The sequence below is a fragment of the Clarias gariepinus genome, chromosome 21, assembly GCF_024256425.1.
Source record: "Clarias gariepinus isolate MV-2021 ecotype Netherlands chromosome 21, CGAR_prim_01v2, whole genome shotgun sequence".
Classification (NCBI taxonomy): Eukaryota; Metazoa; Chordata; class Actinopteri; order Siluriformes; family Clariidae; genus Clarias; species Clarias gariepinus.
This window is the reverse complement of record NC_071120.1, coordinates 3,820,001-3,827,500: the sequence shown is the minus strand read 5'-3', so window position 1 is coordinate 3,827,500 and position 7,500 is coordinate 3,820,001. Positions and strand designations below refer to the sequence as shown.

The window sequence follows — 7,500 nt, the reverse complement described above, 5'->3', positions numbered from 1 at the left end:
TGTGTGTGTGAACTTTGCACAGTGTCATGTTGCAACTTATCATTTCTGGAGTGTGTGTAAACAGGTTGAAATGTCCTAGTCTCGTAGCCCTGTTACACACACACACACACACACACATACAGATTTTCCAGTTTAAAGTGGACTTTCCCTTTACAGGTTTTGTTTTTGCTCACAAAAGTCGAGTCACTCTAGAGTCGGATCAGAAACGTTAGAGGCACGATAAAGACACATCAGAGACATCTGGGTCACATCAGAGACATTAAAGACACATCTAAAGACACATCAGAGACACTAAAAGAGACACAGTCGCATCAGAGACCCTCAAGACACATCAGAGAAATGTCTAAGTCGCAGCAGAGATACTAAAGACACATCACAGTCAAGTTTGAGTCACATCAGAGACATTAATGACACATCAAAAACAAGTCTGAGTCGCAGCAGACACATCAGAGACGCTGCAGACACATCAGAGACACTAAAGACACATCTAAAGACACATCAGAGACACTAAACACACATCAGAGACACATCAGAGACACTAAAGACACATCAGAGACACATCAGAGACACTAAAGACACATCAGAGACAAGTCTGAGTCACATCAGAGACATTAAAGACACAGCAGAGATAGATCAGAGACATTAAAGACACAGCAGAGATAGATCAGAGACATTAAAGGCACACATGAGACACACACATTTGAAGAATAAAGAATGTACACGTGATGAATAAAGACTAAACTTAAAGGCACACAATAGACATTAAAGGAACAACAGCGACGTAAGAGACACATCTGAGTCACCTCAGGGATTTTATAGACACATCAGAAGCACACTAAAAAGATGACAAGTCCTGTCAGCCAGACGTTAGACGTATTAGGCTCACACAATGTGCATGTTAGATTAGGAGAGGGAGACGGACAAGAGACAGGGAAGAGAAAAAGGAAACACTGAAAGGAAATGAAGACTTGACTGGGAGAAGGACCAGTGATTGGGAGAGGAAGAGAAAACTGAGAAAAGACTAAGAGGACATGGAGAGGAGACATAGAGAAGACAGTGAAGAAATGGGGATGAGATACAGATGAAAAGACAAGTAAGAACAGTTGGAGACGCTACTGGGTGGAGATAAAGGAGAGAAAAAGAGACAGCTGGAAAAAGACAGAGAGCAGAATATGGTGAGATAAAGAGGAAATAAGAAGAAGACCAAGAGGTGATGGTTAAGAGATGAGAGGAAACTGGAAGCAAATAGAGAAGACAAAGGGAGCAGAAAAAAAATTCTGGTGTCGAGGGAACTGACGAGTCAGATAGGAAATCTTGAATAGACCTAAAAAAGACAGAGAAGACTGGGTAAGAAGACCAGAAGGAACCCTAGAGGGGAATGGAAGGAGATGAGGAGAAAGACATGAGATGGAGAGGAGACTGACAGGAGACAGAGGCTGACAAACACAGTCTCCTCTCATTCTCTTCTCAGTCTCCTTTAAAGTCAATTGTCAATTGACAATGGACCTTAAAGAGACTGAGAAGAGAACAAGAGGAGACAGAAAGCAGACCAGAATAAAATCTGAATGAGACAAAAAAGAGACTGAAAAGAGACAGAGAGAAAACTGGGAGGTTTTGCTGCAGTTTCACACGGGAAAGACGAAACAAAATGACAACCTACGAGCGTTTACATTAAGGCTGAACGATCTCCTAAGGAGGGACAGATCAGTTCAACAAACAGAGGAAGAACACTAAACCCATCCGCTTCTCACACACACACTTCACGCTGTGCTTCACCTTAGGTGTGCTGTCACACACCTGCATGTCTGTGGTCCTCACCTCCTGCTGCACTACACACACAAAGGAACACACACACTGACTCGACCTGAGACACGCTTAACTGCTGGCTAACTAAAGCTTAACTAGCATGTACTGACATCACATGATTGTAAAATCCGTGTGTGTGTGTGTGTGTTTGCGCGTGTTCTAGTATTTCATCAGTGTGTCATTGCAGATGTTGAGACAAATCTGTTGCGTTTGTCTTTATTACTGTACTTCACACCCAAGTGTTTCTGTAAGCTCCGTCCACCGGTCTGTGATTTTCTGAGGTTCCCCAATGTTTATACACACACACACACACACACACACACACACACACACACACAGACCACATCCTGAAATAAGTAAATCAAATTAGAGAGAGTAAACCGGATTGGAATCAAATTGGAACGAATAAATTAGATCTGAGCGAATGAATCGGATTGAAACGAGTGAATAGGATGTGAATTGAATTAGACTGGAACAAGTCAATTGGACTAGAATCGATTGGAATTAGTGGATCTGATGTGAACGAGTGAAATGGATTATAAAGTGGATCGGATGTGAACAAGTGAATCGGATTATAAATTGGATCGGATACGAGCGAATCAGAGGGGAACAAGTGAATCGGATGTAAACAAGTGAATCGGATTATACATTGGATCGGGTATATGAGTGAATCAGATTATAAAGTGAATCAGATTATAAAGTGACTCGGATTATAAAGTGGATCGGGTATATAAGTGAATCGGATTATAAAGTGACTCGGATTATAAAGTGGATCGGGTATGAGTGACTCGGATGTGAACAAGTGAATCGGATGTAAACAAGTGAATCGGATTATAAATTGGATCATAAATTGGATCGGGTATATGAGTGACTTGGATTATAATGTGACTCGGATTATAAAGTGGATCGGGTATGAGTGACTCGGATGTGAACAAGTGAATCTGATGTAAACAAATGAATCAAATTATAAATTGGATCGGGTATATGAGTGAATCGGATTATAAAGTGACTCGGATTATAAAGTGGATCGGGTATGAGTGACTCAGATGTGAACAAGTGAATCTGATGTAAACAAATGAATCAGATTATAAATTGGATCGGGTATATGAGTGAATTGGATTATAAAGTGATTTGGATTATAAAGTGGATCAGATGTGAACAAGTGAATCGGATTATAAATTGGATCGGATATGAGCAAATCGGATGTGAACAAGTGAATCGGATTATACATTTGATCGGGTATATGAGTGAATCGGATTATAAAGTGACTCGGATTATGAAGTGGATCGGGTATGAGTGACTCGGATTATAAAGTGACTCGGATGTGAACAAGTGAATTGGATTATAAAGTGACTCGGATGTAAACAAGTGACTCGGATTATAAAGTGACTCGGATTATAAAGTGGATCGGGTATGAGTGACTCAGATGTGAACAAGTGAATCTGATGTAAACAAATGAATCAGATTATAAATTGGATCGGGTATATGAGTGAATTGGATTATAAAGTGATTTGGATTATAAAGTGGATCAGATGTGAACAAGTGAATCGGATTATAAATTGGATCGGATATGAGCAAATCGGATGTGAACAAGTGAATCGGATTATACATTTGATCGGGTATATGAGTGAATCGGATTATAAAGTGACTCGGATTATGAAGTGGATCGGGTATGAGTGACTCGGATTATAAAGTGACTCGGATGTGAACAAGTGAATTGGATTATAAAGTGACTCGGATGTAAACAAGTGACTCGGATTATAAAGTGACTCGGATTATAAAGTGACTCGGATGTGAGCGAGTCTGACTCGCCTGAAGGTCTCCGTGGATGACAGATGAATCTGCGCTGCAGGAAATGAGAGTTTAGCGACTCTAAAAATATTCACGGGTTTAATAAGGCGCGCGCAGATCCGCCCGCGGCGCGTCGATCACTCAGTCCAGACGTTTATCTCCGCTCGGATCGAGACGCTTCAATAACGCGCGCGCGCTCCTGTGACTGAAGCGATCCATCAGCGCCTGAACGTGGTCACATGACACGCCTGCGCCCGGGCTTCCTGCTCGCACTTACCTTACAGCAGCTGCACACACACACACACACACTGATGAAATATAAACTTTAATAGCAACTAAAGTGTGTGTGTGTGTGTGTGTGTGTGTGTGTGTGTGTGTGTGACATCAGCATCTTATCTCTCTTATCAGTTTCTCTTTTTATGATGATGCACTTTAAAAAACAATAAATTCTAATCACACACACACACACACACACACACACACACACACAGAGTGATGAAAAGTGAAGGTTTTTACCATAAACCTCTGTCTCTGCTCCACTCTAGACGGCGCGCGACCTCCCTCTCTCACACACACACACACAGTGGCGCGCGCAGGCAGCGGCTTTAGCGCTCCGTCATTCCGGTAATGAAGTGTGTCCCTGTATAATCCGTGCCGAGGCAGGTGGAGGCGGGTGGACAGTGTACAGTGGATTTATTCCCCCCTCTGTCCGTCAGTCCGTCTCTATGCCGTAAAGTCTCCTCTCATTCTCTTCTCAGTCTCCTTTAAAGTCAATTGTCAATTGACAATGGACCTTAAAGAGACTGAGAAGAGAACAAGAGGAGACAGAAAGCAGACCAGAATAAAATCTGAATGAGACAAAAAAGAGACTGAAAAGAGACAGAGAGAAAACTGGGAGGTTTTGCTGCAGTTTCACACGGGAAAGACGAAACAAAATGACAACCTACGAGCGTTTACATTAAGGCTGAACGATCTCCTAAGGAGGGACAGATCAGTTCAACAAACAGAGGAAGAACACTAAACCCATCCGCTTCTCACACACACACTTCACGCTGTGCTTCACCTTAGGTGTGCTGTCACACACCTGCATGTCTGTGGTCCTCACCTCCTGCTGCACTACACACACAAAGGAACACACACACTGACTCGACCTGAGACACGCTTAACTGCTGGCTAACTAAAGCTTAACTAGCATGTACTGACATCACATGATTGTAAAATCCGTGTGTGTGTGTGTGTGTTTGCGCGTGTTCTAGTATTTCATCAGTGTGTCATTGCAGATGTTGAGACAAATCTGTTGCGTTTGTCTTTATTACTGTACTTCACACCCAAGTGTTTCTGTAAGCTCCGTCCACCGGTCTGTGATTTTCTGAGGTTCCCCAATGTTTATACACACACACACACACACACACACACACACACACACACACAGACCACATCCTGAAATAAGTAAATCAAATTAGAGAGAGTAAACCGGATTGGAATCAAATTGGAACGAATAAATTAGATCTGAGCGAATGAATCGGATTGAAACGAGTGAATAGGATGTGAATTGAATTAGACTGGAACAAGTCAATTGGACTAGAATCGATTGGAATTAGTGGATCTGATGTGAACGAGTGAAATGGATTATAAAGTGGATCGGATGTGAACAAGTGAATCGGATTATAAATTGGATCGGATACGAGCGAATCAGAGGGGAACAAGTGAATCGGATGTAAACAAGTGAATCGGATTATACATTGGATCGGGTATATGAGTGAATCAGATTATAAAGTGAATCAGATTATAAAGTGACTCGGATTATAAAGTGGATCGGGTATATAAGTGAATCGGATTATAAAGTGACTCGGATTATAAAGTGGATCGGGTATGAGTGACTCGGATGTGAACAAGTGAATCGGATGTAAACAAGTGAATCGGATTATAAATTGGATCATAAATTGGATCGGGTATATGAGTGACTTGGATTATAATGTGACTCGGATTATAAAGTGGATCGGGTATGAGTGACTCAGATGTGAACAAGTGAATCTGATGTAAACAAATGAATCAAATTATAAATTGGATCGGGTATATGAGTGAATCGGATTATAAAGTGACTCGGATTATAAAGTGGATCGGGTATGAGTGACTCAGATGTGAACAAGTGAATCTGATGTAAACAAATGAATCAGATTATAAATTGGATCGGGTATATGAGTGAATTGGATTATAAAGTGATTTGGATTATAAAGTGGATCAGATGTGAACAAGTGAATCGGATTATAAATTGGATCGGATATGAGCAAATCGGATGTGAACAAGTGAATCGGATTATACATTTGATCGGGTATATGAGTGAATCGGATTATAAAGTGACTCGGATTATGAAGTGGATCGGGTATGAGTGACTCGGATTATAAAGTGACTCGGATGTGAACAAGTGAATTGGATTATAAAGTGACTCGGATGTAAACAAGTGACTCGGATTATAAAGTGACTCGGATTATAAAGTGGATCGGGTATGAGTGACTCAGATGTGAACAAGTGAATCTGATGTAAACAAATGAATCAGATTATAAATTGGATCGGGTATATGAGTGAATTGGATTATAAAGTGATTTGGATTATAAAGTGGATCAGATGTGAACAAGTGAATCGGATTATAAATTGGATCGGATATGAGCAAATCGGATGTGAACAAGTGAATCGGATTATACATTTGATCGGGTATATGAGTGAATCGGATTATAAAGTGACTCGGATTATGAAGTGGATCGGGTATGAGTGACTCGGATTATAAAGTGACTCGGATGTGAACAAGTGAATTGGATTATAAAGTGACTCGGATGTAAACAAGTGACTCGGATTATAAAGTGACTCGGATTATAAAGTGACTCGGATGTGAGCGAGTCTGACTCGCCTGAAGGTCTCCGTGGATGACAGATGAATCTGCGCTGCAGGAAATGAGAGTTTAGCGACTCTAAAAATATTCACGGGTTTAATAAGGCGCGCGCAGATCCGCCCGCGGCGCGTCGATCACTCAGTCCAGACGTTTATCTCCGCTCGGATCGAGACGCTTCAATAACGCGCGCGCGCTCCTGTGACTGAAGCGATCCATCAGCGCCTGAACGTGGTCACATGACACGCCTGCGCCCGGGCTTCCTGCTCGCACTTACCTTACAGCAGCTGCACACACACACACACACACTGATGAAATATAAACTTTAATAGCAACTAAAGTGTGTGTGTGTGTGTGTGTGTGTGTGTGTGTGTGTGTGTGACATCAGCATCCTATCTCTCTTATCAGTTTCTCTTTTTATGATGATGCACTTTAAAAAACAATAAATTCTAATCACACACACACACACACACACACACACACACACACAGAGTGATGAAAAGTGAAGGTTTTTACCATAAACCTCTGTCTCTGCTCCACTCTAGACGGCGCGCGACCTCCCTCTCCCTCTCACACACACACACAGTGGCGCGCGCAGGCAGCGGCTTTAGCGCTCCGTCATTCCGGTAATGAAGTGTGTCCCTGTATAATCCGTGCCGAGGCAGGTGGAGGCGGGTGGACAGTGTACAGTGGATTTATTCCCCCCTCTGTCCGTCAGTCCGTCTCTATGCCGTAATTCCCGGTCTCGTGCGGGGGAATAATCCGCGGGCGGCGGGCGCGTGCGGCAGAAGCGAGCGGCGCGCGCAGGTTCTCCCCTTCGGCAGGCAGGCAGGCAGGCACGAGCTCCGCTCTCGCGCAGCCGCTCCGCCGGACTGACACCGACACACGGAACCGCCGGGGCTCCGGAGCCGCCTGGACACGCCCACCGACCAATCAGCGCTCGGCGGGGATTTGCATATTCCCACGGGTCCGCCAATCACAGCGCGGTCGGGTGTGTTACCACGGAGACGGCCTCAGCG

The 7,500-nt window shown here is 43.2% G+C and overlaps 1 protein-coding gene across 2 annotated transcripts in view; it reads right to left on the bottom strand.

Annotated features, from left to right (window-relative positions):
* fam222aa (family with sequence similarity 222 member Aa) overlaps positions 1-4,285 on the bottom strand; it is a 21,526-nt gene extending 17,241 nt beyond the window's left edge. For both annotated transcript variants that reach the window (XM_053480788.1, XM_053480789.1), the window contains exon 1: positions 4,114-4,285. The gene's annotated coding sequence lies outside the window, so the exon portion shown is untranslated. The remainder of the gene's footprint in view (positions 1-4,113) is intronic.
* Positions 4,286-7,500: the final 3,215 nt, after the last annotated feature.